Source organism: Gopherus flavomarginatus, chromosome 6 (genome assembly GCF_025201925.1).
Source record: "Gopherus flavomarginatus isolate rGopFla2 chromosome 6, rGopFla2.mat.asm, whole genome shotgun sequence".
Lineage (NCBI taxonomy): Eukaryota > Metazoa > Chordata > Testudines > Testudinidae > Gopherus > Gopherus flavomarginatus.
This window is the reverse complement of record NC_066622.1, coordinates 45539614-45552537: the sequence shown is the minus strand read 5'-3', so window position 1 is coordinate 45552537 and position 12924 is coordinate 45539614. Positions and strand designations below refer to the sequence as shown.

The 12924-nt window shown below is 45.7% G+C and overlaps 1 non-coding gene across 1 annotated transcript; it reads left to right on the top strand.

The window, feature by feature from the left end:
• The first annotated feature begins 6290 nt into the window (after positions 1-6290).
• Positions 6291-6394, top strand: LOC127054626 (U6 spliceosomal RNA). The gene has a single exon (XR_007775302.1). It is a non-coding gene; the product is annotated as a U6 spliceosomal RNA (small nuclear RNA).
• The last annotated feature ends 6530 nt before the right edge of the window (positions 6395-12924 follow it).

Sequence of the window (12924 nt, the reverse complement as noted above, 5' to 3'; positions counted from 1 at the left end):
ATGTTAGATGAGCTTGCCCCGGGGATGTCTTGCCTCTTGTGCTGCCTAGATTGTTCAGAAACACACTCACAGGGTAGCACTCAGGGTTTCTGCAGCATGGGTGTTTCACTAGTTTTAAAGGTGAACCAAAGAGCTTTGGAGAAACAAATTGATTAAATAAATTTAAAGCGAGGAAATGGTTTAATGTCCCAGATCAGTGATGTAATAGGAATGTAGGGACAAGCCACTCAGCTCCTAGAAGCTGGACCCTCTCATCTCCCTCTGGCTTAGCTAGGAGTGGCAGTGATTGGTGACCAGATACCACAGAATTAATATAATAAAAATAAATGGGCTCGGATATACTCCCATCCACTCCTGTGCTTCGGCCAAGGAAGATGGTTTTTACAGAGTAAAGTTTTATGAGGGAAGAACACTTAGAGTGAGTGAAAATATATCAGAGGGGTAACTGTGTTAGTCTGGATCTGTAAAAGCAGCAAAGAGTCCTGTGGCACCTTATAGACTAACAGATGTATTGAAGCATGAGCTTTCATGGCTGAATACCCACTTCGTTGGATGCATGAGGATGCATCTGACTAAGTGGGTATTCACCCACGAAAGCTCATGCTCCAATACGTCTGTTAGGCTATAAGGTGCCACAACGAAAATACAGGATAAATAAATTTGAGTCAAAAGTCTGATCCTTACTTATTTACCTGCCAGAACCTGCATTCAGGTCTTTGCTTCTTCTACAGAAATAGGTGACCCCATCTAAAGCAGCATACAGAGTATAAGAAAATGCTCTGCTTTATGTCCCAGTCACATCAGCCAACAATGCAGATGAAATGCCAAATCTTGAACTCAGGTCTTGGTAGGTAAAAACAAATCCTTTCAGTTCGCCTTTATCACTAATGCACTTCTCTCTCAGCTGTATTGTTAACTGATACAGTGAGTGATGAGTGCTGAAGAGGAAGCCCCTGGGCAAGAGTCGTCTTATGGGGCCTGTTAGGCCCCCACTGCCACTGGCCACCTTGATACGCTACAGTATGGAGCTGGCACTGTAATGAGCAGAGCTTTCTGGCAGTCACCAAGAACAAGTGCAATATGGCCAGGCACTGCAGGGAGAACATCAAAAGCAAGTAGCAGGCCCTAAGCAATGATAGTAGAAAAGTATAAAAACAGGCTGTCTGTAAGTTTCCCTTCACCCATGTTCCCCAACACAGCCAGATCACAAGACAACTACCTTATCTTTCCTGCTCCATTCTCCAATCCTGAAACTGAAACAGGAAACAGGCGGAACCTAGCAAATCAGAGAGCCCCTGCCTGTCCATGATAGTCTAATCTCAGTGACTCCCTCCACTCCCTGGGCAAAAGTCCTGATTGATATATTCATGCCAAAGGTAGATTGTAATACTAGACGATGGGTCTGTACCTATGAATTGATATAGATATATTCAAGAGATCCAGCTATTCCACCAATAAGTTTGAGACCTGATGTGTACAGCACATGCATTTGTCCATCACAGTTGATGCACTGATTTATCTATTGGTTTTCCTTTAGCACATGCATTTGTCAAGCAGAACTGTCTTCTGCCCAGGAGCTCCAGTGCAGAGAGGGCCCAACTACATAACTCTCAAAGTAAAGAGTTCTCTTTAAATTGACAGCCAAAATCTGAATGCATACCTATATTTAGAAAGTGGGCATTATTCAAAGAGGCAGGTGACTGGCTGGCATAATGTCCAGCAGTTTCAGCATTCAGTAGAACTGCACAAGTCAGGACTGGCTGGCCAGTGTACTCTCCCTCAAATCATTTTCCTACAAATTTCCCCCTTTCGTATGTACAAATACCTTTCCTGTTTATGGGCCCGATCCTGCAACCCCTTCTCATACAACTTGTCCTTACCCACCACAGTATTCACTGACACTACTCACTTGCATAAGATTTTGCAGGACTGAGCCTTTTGGGGATTTTATTTTTTTTTAACTTCCCCTACCAGGTAAAGCTTGAGAATTCTTGGAACCTGTTTGATTCTGGCGTCTGTAGCTGCCCTGGGGAAAATGGCCCTTAGTGCATAGCCGGAAGACAACTGGAAACTACAAAAAGGCATCCCAGCACCTCAGCTACAGGCTGTCATTAGTGTTCCCACTCCAAAAGGATTGCTCACAACAGGGTGAGGTGTATGGAAATAAGCTTGATCCTCAGCTGGTGTAATACAGCCTAGCTCTACTTTGAAGTTTTGAGTTTGAGCCCTGGAGGCTTCAATGCAGCTACACTGATTTTACCCCAGGTGAGAATCTGAACCAAAACACATCACACACTTTACTCTGCCTTGGGAGAACCAGCATCTCTTTCCACTTGCCCAGAGATGGCTACCAGCAACTGAGTTGTCAAATTTCTCCCCTGTAGATTTCAGCTGTTGCTGTAAGGCCCACTGGGGCTTGGCAGGCCTTAGAGCTTCTGAACGATTTTAAAACTAAACATCTTTTTTTTCTTTTTAGGGAACATTTTTCAACACTCCTTATCACTGAAGTGAAATTTTTTTAAATTCTTTGATTCAATACACAAAACTGTAACAAGGAGTATTTCCTAAAAGCAACAATATGCTTTGCAAAACACTGTGAACCCCTTCCTTGCACATCTCAGGCAGTCGCTGAGTGATACACTTGCTGTGTATCTGGAACCAAACCCATACCTTGTCATGTAGTGGGGTAAGACCTATATTATATAATGAATGGACAGAATTCCTCTCTGATTCAAACAGTTCTCTTATATAAGGGGGCTGTGTCCTGTGTTGGGGGCCCTTAAATCAATGTAATACAGATAACAAGATTAAAAGAATATTACCACTATTGGCTGGGCTTTAGCATTCTTTTAGTGTAATAGCACCTCCTTGGGTACTGGACGTATATGTATAATTTAGTACATGTGTGAAGGTGTAATTTAATTCAAGTTTTAAGCATTCAGATGTAATTAAAGTATTTACATGAAACCTGACATGATTTTTAGTCTTTTTTTCTTTCCTTTTCATTTTTCAAGAAAAATGGCTGTGCACATACACACAATGCATGCTGAATCAGCATGTTCCAAGCACTGTACTAGACACTGAATACTTGACCAGAAACACTCCCCCACCTGGGGAGAAAAAATATTAACAGGTTGGTATGGACAAAATTGAAAAGATTGAACTTGCAGAGTTTCTGCTGTATGCTTTTCTCTGGGGGAGAGCAAACAGTGGGGTGAGGTATCCCACATTGCAGATCACAAGGATGCATGATAAAGAAGTGTAGAAGCCAGGGCTTCTGTGGTTGGAGCTGTGTGTTCTGGCAGCCCAGCTTCTCGACAAGTCACATTCTCACTGACATCCCCACTCATCCCAATAATAAATCCCCCTGAGATTGCAAAAAAAAGTGAGGATGAATACGGTTTCAAGAAGCACTGAGAATCCCTTGCTGATATACACTAGTGTATCTATCAGGGTTGCAGAGACCATAGGAATTGTAGAAAATTGATAAGGGAAGCAAAAGGACACAATGCGAACTCGACAGCCAGTAGAGTTAAGGACAACAAGGAGGGTTTTTAAACTATATTAGTAACAAAATGAATCTTAATATATTTGTCTATTACTAGACGGAAATGATAGAATTATCAATAACAACATAGACAAGGCAGAAGTGTTTAATAAATATTTCTGTTCTGTATTTGGGGAAAAAACAGATTGTCACGTCATCTGATTATGACATACTTTCCATTCCTGTAGTATCTCATGGGGATATTAAACAGCAGCTACTAAAGTAAAATATTTTTAAAATCAGCAAGTCCAGCTAACTTTCATCCAAGAGTTTTAAAGAACAGTGGCTGAGGAGCTTGTTGGACTGCTAATGTTGATTTTCAATAAGTCTTCAAACACTGGCAAAGTTTCAGAAGACTGGAAGAAAGCAAATGTTTTGCTAATATTTGAAAAGGGTAAATAGGGTTGTCAAGGTTCCCTCTCCACTCTGAACTTCAGGGTACAGATGTGGGGACCTCCATGAAAGACTCCCTAAACTTATTTACCAGCTTAGGTTAACAGTAAGCTGCCACCACCAAGCATGTTTCAAATCTTAGGGGAGAGCCACTTGGAACTCTGCCTTTCCCCAAATATTTCCCAAGTCCCCAATGTCCCCTTTCCTGGGCAGATTTGAGACTATTTCCCCCCCCTCCTCCCCCCAAGTCCTTACATCCTTTTTTCTGGGTAGGCTTGAGAGTATACCAATTAGTCCTGGTGAACACAAATCCAAAACCTTTGGATCTTAAAACAATGAAAAATCAATCAGATTTTTAAAAGGAGAATTTTAATTAAAGAAAAAGGTAAAAATCCTCTCTCTAAAATCAGGATGGAAAATAATTTTACAGAGTAATCAGATTCAAAGAGCCCAGAGGAACCCCCTCTAGCCTTAGGTTCAAAGTTACAGCAAAACAGGGATAAACCTCCCTCTAGCAAAGGAACATTTACAAGTTGAGAAAACAAAGATAAAACTAACATGCCTTGCCTGGCTATTACTTACAAGTTTGAAATATGAGAGACTGGTTCAGAAAGATTTAGAGAACATGGACTGATGTCCAGTCCCTCTTAGTCCCAAGAGTGAACATCACCAAAACAAAGAGCACAAACAAAAGGTCCCCTTTCCCCTCTGTCCAAGATTTGAAAGTATCTTGTCCCCTTATTGGTCCTTTAGGTCAGGTGTTAGCCAAGTTACCTGATCTTCTTAACCCTTTACAAGTAAAAGGATTTTGGTGCCTCTGGTCAGGAGGGATTTTATTGAATTGTATACAGGAGGGTTGTTACCCTTCTCTTTATAGTTATGACAAGGGTAACCTGGGTAATTATAGACCTATCAATCTGACATCAGTCCCAGGCAAGACAATGGAGTAGCTGTCAGAGGACTCAATTAACTAAGAAATGAAGGTACTATAATTAATGCCAATAAACATGGGTTTACAGAAAGTAGAGCCTGTTTAAAACTGACATATTTTTGACAAGATTACAAGTTTGGTTGATAAAGGTAATAGTATTGATGTAATAAACTTCTGTAACATTTGGCTTGGGACAGCATGACGTTTTGATAACAAAAATCAAAATGATATAAAATTGACATGGTACACATTAAATAGATTAAAAGCTGGTTAACTGAGAGGTCTCAAAATGTAAATGTAAATTGGAATTATCCTTGAGTGGGTGTGTTTTGAAGGGGGTCCTGCAGGGATTGGTTGTTGGCACTACACTATTTAACATTTTTACTTAACACGTTATGACTTGGAAGAAAACATAAACTAACTGGTAATGTTTGCAGATAACACAAACCTGGTTACATAATGAAGAGAACAGGTCACTGATGCATAGTCAGCTGATTTTCTTGGTAAGCATTGCGCAAGAAAACAATATGTGGTTTAATGTGGCTGAATATAAATGTATACATCTAGGACAGTGATTCTCAAACTGTGGATCAGGATCTTGTTTTAATGGGGTCGCCAGGGCTGGCACTAGACTTGCTGGGGCTGGGGCTGAAGTCTGAGCCCCACTGCCCAGGGCCAAAACCCAAGCCCAACAGCTTCAGCTTCAGCCCTGGGTGGTGGGGCTCAGGTTACAGGCCCCCTGCCTGAGGCTGAAGCCTTTGGGCTTTGACTTTGGCCTTAGATTTCCTGCCTGGGGCAGCAGGGCTCAGGCTTTAGCTTGGCCCCCTAACCCTGGGCAGGCTCAGGCTTCAGCCTCCACTCCTGGGATTGTGGAGTAATTTTTGTTGTCAGAAGGGGGTCACAGTGCAATGCAGTCTGAGAACCCCTGATCTAGATACAATAAATGTAGGCCATACTTACAGGATGATGGACCCTATCCTGGCATGCAGTGACTCTGAAAAAGATTTGGGGATTGTGGTGGAGAATCACTGAATATGTTCTCCCAGTGCAATGCTATGATTAAAAGGACTAATGCAATCATTGGGTGCATAAACAGGTGTGTCACAGGGTCCACTCACTGCTGGTGGCACCTCCTCCTGGCCGTCCTGGGAATTAGCTCTGGCCAGGCATTGTGCCCTCCTCCCATGGTGTCTCTCCCAGTGTTCTCTCGCCATCTGCCCCTCAGAGAGCTCCCTTTTTGTGACTTGGCCCTGCGGCCAGGTCACCACATGTATTTCCCCTTGCAGGTGTGGGGAGTAACAAAGTCTTCCCAGAACAAATTGTTCCAGTGTGACGTTCCCCTCTGGCGTTATCCAGACCGGTGATCTGCTAGGTCACTCCAATCCTTGACTCTGGGAGCAAGACTTACCCTGCTCTGCTGTGAGAACAGCAGCACATATACTAAAATTGGAGCTACACAGAGAAGATTAGCATAGCCCTTGTGCAAGAATGACACACAAATTTGGGATGCGTTCCATATTTTTTTGGAGGGAGGGATAGTACAGGTTTGAGCATAGGCCTGCTAAACTCAGGGTTGTGAGTTCAATCCTCGAGGGGACCATTTAGGGATCTGGGGCAAAATTCTGTCTGGGGTTTGGTCCTGCTTTGAGGAGGGGGTTGGACTGGATGACCTCCTGAGGTCCCTTCCAACTCTGATATTCTATGATTCTATGAACACCCACTCCTGGACTGTCCACACACAGCCTCTAGGAGCATGTAAGCTGCTCCCAGCTACTTGCAACCAAATGATGCTAGCCAATATCTCCAGTCCCAGAAACAACCCTAGGAACCTCCATCTTGCAGTGTCCAGTTATGCCCCCTGGGCACTGCAAGCTTATATAAGTTTATCAATTAACAAAGAAATTAATATATACCAGGCTTGTTATCCTAAGGGGAGCCTCTGACATGCTTCAAACCAAACACACTGCTTCAGGTAAACAAATTAACTATAAACTCATAGACTCTAGGACTGGAAGGGACCTCGAGAGGTCATCGAGTCCAGTCCCCTGCCCTCATGGCAGGACCAAATACTGTCTAGACCATCCCTAATAGACATTTATCTAACCTACTCTTAAATAGCTCCAGAGATGGAGATTCCACAACTTCCCTAGGCAATCTATTCCAGTGTTTAACTACCCTGACAGTTAGGAACTTTTTCCTAATGTCCAACCTAAATCTCCCTTGCTGCAGTTTAAGCCCATTGCTTCTTGTTCTAAAATTGGAGGCTAAGGTGAACAAGTTTTCTCCCTTCTCCTGATGACACCCTTTTAGATACCTGAAAACTGCTATCATGTCCCCTCTCAGTCTTCTCTTTTCCAAACTAAACAAACCCAATTCCTTCAGCCTTCCTTCATAGGTCATGTTCTCAAGACCTTTAATCATTCTTGTTGCTCTTCTCTGGACCCTCTCCAATTTCTCCACATCTTTCTTGAAATGCGGTGCCCAGAACTGGACACAATACTCCAGTTGAGGCCTAATCAGCGCAGAGTAAAGCAGAAAAATGACTTCTCGTGTCTTGTTTACAACACACCTGTTAATGCATCCCAGAATCACGTTTGCTTTTTTTGCAACAGTATCACACTGTTGACTCATATTAAGCTTGTGGTCCACTATGACCCCTAGATCTCTTTCTGCCATACTCCTTCCTAGACAGTCTCTTCCCATTCTGTATGTGTGAAACTGATTGTTCCTTCATAAGTGGAGCACTTTGCATTTATCTTTATTGAACTTCATCCTGTTTACCTCAGACCATTTCTCCAATTTGTCCAGATCATTTTGAATTTTGACCCTGTCCTCCAAAGCAGTTGCAACCCCTCCCAGTTTGGTATCGTCCACAAACTTAATAAGCGTACTTTCTATGCCAACATCTAAATCGTTGATGAAGATATTGAACAGAGCCGGTCCCAAAACAGACCCCTGCGGAACCCCACTTGTTATACCTTTCCAGCAGGATTGGGAGCCATTAATAACTACTCTTTGAGTACAGTTATCCAGCCAGTTATGCACCCACCTTATAGTAGCCCCATCTAAATTGTACTTTCCTAGTTTATCTATAAGAATATCATGCGAGACCGTATCAAATGCCTTACTAAAGTCTAGGTATATCACATCCACGGCTTCTCCCTTATCCACAAGGCTCGTTATCCTATCAAAGAATGTTATCAGATTAGTTTGACACGATTTGTTAAGATATATTATAAGTCAAAGCACAACAAGTCAGACTTTATTAAATGAAATAAAACCAAAACACATTCCACACTGATCTTAACACTTTCAGTGCCCTTACAAACTTAGATTCTTTTCACCACCGGTTGCTCTTCAGCCAGGCTCTCCCCTTTGATCAGCACTTCAGTTGCTTGTTGTGGTTTCTGTAGATATAGGTGGAAGAGAGAAAGAGAGAGCGTGTCAAATGTCTCCCTCTTTTATCATGTCCTTTCTTCCCTCTTGGCTTTGCCCCCTGTCATGTGAGCATTACTGAGGCCATAGCTACACTGGAGAGTTGCAGTGCTGTAAACCCACCACCAGTGCTGCAACTTACTCATCGTCCACACTTGCAAGGCACATACAGTGCTGCATCTCCCTGACTCCAGCACTGGCTGTACTCCTGCTCTGCTTGGGGTATAAGGATTGCAGTGCTGGTGATGCAGCACTGCTCCGCAAGTGTGGCCACCAAAAGTGCTGTAATTGGCCTCCGAGGTATTCGGAGGTATCCCATAATGCCTGTTCAGTCACTCTGCTCATTAGTTCGCACTCTACTGCCCTGGCCTCAGGTGACCCGCCCTTAAATGCCCCGGGAATTTTAAAAATCCCCTCCCTGTTTGCTCAGCCAGGTGTGGAGTGCAATCAATCAGTGAATCTTTCCAGGTGACCATGCCTCCGCGCGTCAAACGAGCCCCAGCATGGAGCAATGGCGAGTTGCTGGACCTCATCAGTGTTTGGAGGGAGGAAGCTGTGCAGTCACAGCTGCACTCCAACCATAGGAATTACGATACCTATGAGCAGATCTCAAAGGCCATGCTGGAAAGGGGCCATGACCGGGATGCGGTGCAGTGCAGGGTTAAAGTAAAGGAGCTGCGGAGTGCCTATTGCAAAGCCTGCGAGGGAAACCGCCACTCAGGTGCTGCTCCCCACAACCTGCTGTTTTTACAAGGAGCTGGACGCAATACTTGGGGGTGACCCCACTGCGAATCCGACGACCACGATGGACACTTCAGAGTGGGTGGCGGGGAGGGTGGGTTAGAGGAGGGGGAAGGGGAAGAGGAGCGGGGGGGAGGAAACCGAGAATGAGTGTACTGGGGTGGGGGGAGACACCCCGGAGTCCCAGGAGGCCTGCAGCCAGGAGCTCTTCTCAAGCCAGGAGGAAGCTAGCCAGTTGCAGCAGCTGGAACTTGTTGGTGAAGAAGAAGCAGAGGAGCGGGTTCCCGGTAAGCACCTTTTAGTTTCAGGATGGAAATGTTTCGGGAGAGGAGGTGGGATTATGGCTGCATGCATGCATGCATGCCTAGATGTGGAATAGCCCATTGATGTGGTCTATCACGTCGCGGTAATCGGCCTTGGTAATCTCTTCAAAAGTTTCTGCCAGAGCGTGGGCAATGTGCTTGCGCAAGTTTATAGGGAGAGCCACTGTGGTCCTTATCCCAGTCAGGCTAACATGTCCGCACCATTGTGCCGTGAGGGGTGGGGGGACCATTGCTGCACACAGGCAAGCTGCATAGGGGCCAGGGCGGAATCCACATTGCTGTAGAAGATCCTCCCTTGCTTCCCAAGTGACCCGCAGCAGTGAGATATCTTTCAGGATTAACTCCTGTGGAAAATGTTGGGAGAGTGTTCAGTGTAGGTGCCCCCTGCAGCATTTTGCTTTCCCCAACGCACAGAAACCCCTGCACATTCCTGAAGCAATCATTCCCCCTTACTCGCAATTTCCTGCCTCCTGTGGGTTAAGTGTGTTCTGTTTGGTATGGGAAAAGTATGCTAAAGTGAAGACTGTAAACTCCTTCACTGTGTGGGAATAACTGTCTGGGTGAGATTATAAACAATGCAACCTGTGTCCTGTTTTAACTGTTGCCATTTTTGTCTTTCGAACAGTGTCCTTGACTACTGGACTGCCCGTATCATCCACTGGGCAGAGGCTACAAAACCTCTGGAAGAACCGCGAAAAAGCAAAGAAGACATGCTTAAAGCAGTTATGGATCACTCTGCCAGAGAGAGTAAAAAACTGCAAGACTGGAGACAAAGGGAAAGAAGGCTCCGCCAGAGAAATGCAGCGGCTAAGAAGAAAAGCACAAATCAGCTAAGCATTCTGGCACGCCAAACGGACTGTATCCAGTCACTCGTAGGCATGCAGGCAGAGCACTACTCTGCCAGCCTTCCCCCCCCTCCCAAAACTCTTTCCCTTGTGCCCCAATGTCAGCTCCAAACCTCCTTCCCCAGCATCCAGGTTCTTACCACCACCAGCTGCCCCCAACACCTATACGTTCATCAACCAGCCCTGAGAACTATGACCCTTACCCTCTGCACTCAACCCCCATCACAATGCAGTATTTTCATCCTGAAGTGCAGCAGTCATTGCACAGCACTCCAGACAGGACATATTCAAACCTGTGACTGTACAGTTCACCACTCAACCGCCCTGCCCTTTTAGGTTCCCAAAATGTTGTATGTCTGTCAAGAAAGTTATTTTCTTTTCCATAAATGAATTCTTGTCTTTGAAAACAGTCTTTATTATTGCAGAAAGTGAAAAATACCATAGCCCAGGAAAGAAACATGCACTGCAAATCATTTTAGGAAAAACAGATTCCTACTAACATTGTAACCACTGCACTTCACTCCCGTGCAAGGCACCAAATATTACTGTTGGTTTTCAGCCTCAAATTCCTCCCTCAAGGCATCCCTAATCCTTGTAGCCCTGTGCTGGGCCTCTCTAGTAGCCCTGCTCTCTGGCTGTGCAAATCCAGCCTCCAGGCGCTAAACCTCGGAGGTCCATTCCTGACTGAATATTTCATCCTTCCCTTCACAAATATTATGGAGGGTACAGCACGCGAATATAACCGCAGGGATGCTGCTTTCCCCCAAGTCTAGCTTCCCATAAAGAGAGCGCCAGGGCCCTTTTAAACGGCCAAAAGCACACTATACAGTCAGTCTGCACCGGCTCAGCCTGTAGTTGAACCGGTCCTCGCTCCTGTCAAGCTTCCCTGTATACGGTTTCATGAGCCAAGGCATTAACGGGTAAGCGGGTTCTCCAAGGATCAAAATGGGCATTTCAACGTCCCCTACTGTGATCTTCCGGTCTGGGAAAAAAGTTCCGGCCTGCAGCTTCCTGAACAGGCCAGTGTTCCGAAAGATGCATGTATCATGCACCTTTCCAGGCCAGCCTGTGTTAATGTCAATGAAATGCCCACAGTGATCCACAAGCACCTGGAGAACCATAGAGAAATACCCCTTCCAATTAATGTACTCGGATGCCAGGTGGGGTGGTGCCAGAATAGGAATATGCATCCCATGTATCGCCTATTCACAGTTAGGGAAACCCATTTGTGCAAACCCATCCAGAATGTCCTGCACGTTCCCCAGAGTCACAGTTCTTCTTAGCAGGATGCTATTAATGGCCCTGCAAACTTGCATCAACACGATTCCAACGGTCGACTTTCCCACTCCAAACTGGTTCCCGACTGATCGATAGCTGTCTGGAGTTGCCAACTTCTAGATTGCAATAGTTACCCTCTTCTCCACCAGCAGGGCAGCTCTCAATCTCGTGTCCTTGCGCTGCAGGGTGGGAGTGAGCTCCTCACACAGTCCCATGAAAGTGACTTTTCTTATCCGAAAGTTCTGCAGCCATTGCTCGTCATCCCAGACTTCCATGACGATGTGATCCCACCACTCAGTACTTGTTTCCCGAGCCCAAAAGCGGCGTTCCATGGTGCTGAGCATGTCCGTGAATGCCACAAGCAATTTAGTGTCACACGCGTCAGGCAACTCGATATCATCTTCGGACACCTCACTGTCACTTTGTAGCTGAAGGAATAGCTCAACTGCCAAACATGATGTGCTGGCGACACTCATCAGCAAAGTCCTCAGCAGCTTGAGCTCCATTTCCCACAGAAATCATGCTGCACACAAACCATTGCGAGACTCACAATGGCGCCAAATGTGGATGGAAAAAGTGTGACTGCTGGGATGTGAAGCGATGCACCATGGGGTGTTAGGACAGGAAGCGGAATGACCCGCACCCTTCTGTCCCCTTCCCACAACCCACGGAGCCAAAATGGGACGAGGTGCTCTATGGGATAGCTGGTAGCTATCAGTGTGGCCACACTGCAGAGCTTTCCCTACATAGCTGTACGAAGACAGCTGTAACTCCCAGTGCTGTACAGCCGTAAGTGTAGCTATGGCCATTGAATCTCTCTTTTCGGGGCTGTAAATCTCTCTTAGGGTTTGGCTACACTTGGAGTTGTGCAGCGCTGGGAATTACAGCTGTCTTCGTACAGCTGTGTAGGGACAGCGCTGCAGTGTGGCCACACTGACAGCTACTAGCGCTGCAGTGTGGCCACATTTGAAGCATTTGCAGCACTGTTGGGAGTGGTGCATTGTGGGCAGCTATCCCACAGAGCACCTCATCCCATTTTGGCTCCATGGGTTGTGGGAAGGGGACGGAAGGGTGCCGGTCATTCCGCTTCCTGTCCCAAAGCCCCATGGTGCAACACTTCACATCCCATCAGTCACTGTTTTTCTGTCCATGTTTGGCGCCATCGTGAGTCTCCCAACGGTTTGTGTGCAGCGCGATTTCTGTGGGAAATGGAGCCCAAGCTGCTGAGGACTTTGCTGATGAGTGTCGCCAGCACATCACGTTTGGCAGTTGAGCTATTCCTTCAGCTACAAAGTGACAGTGAGGAGTCCGAAGATGATATTGAGTCGCCTGACACTTGTGACACTAAATTGCTTGTGGCATTCACGGACATGCTCAGCACCATGGAACGCCGCTTTTGGGCTCGGGAAACAAGCACCGAGTGGTGGGATC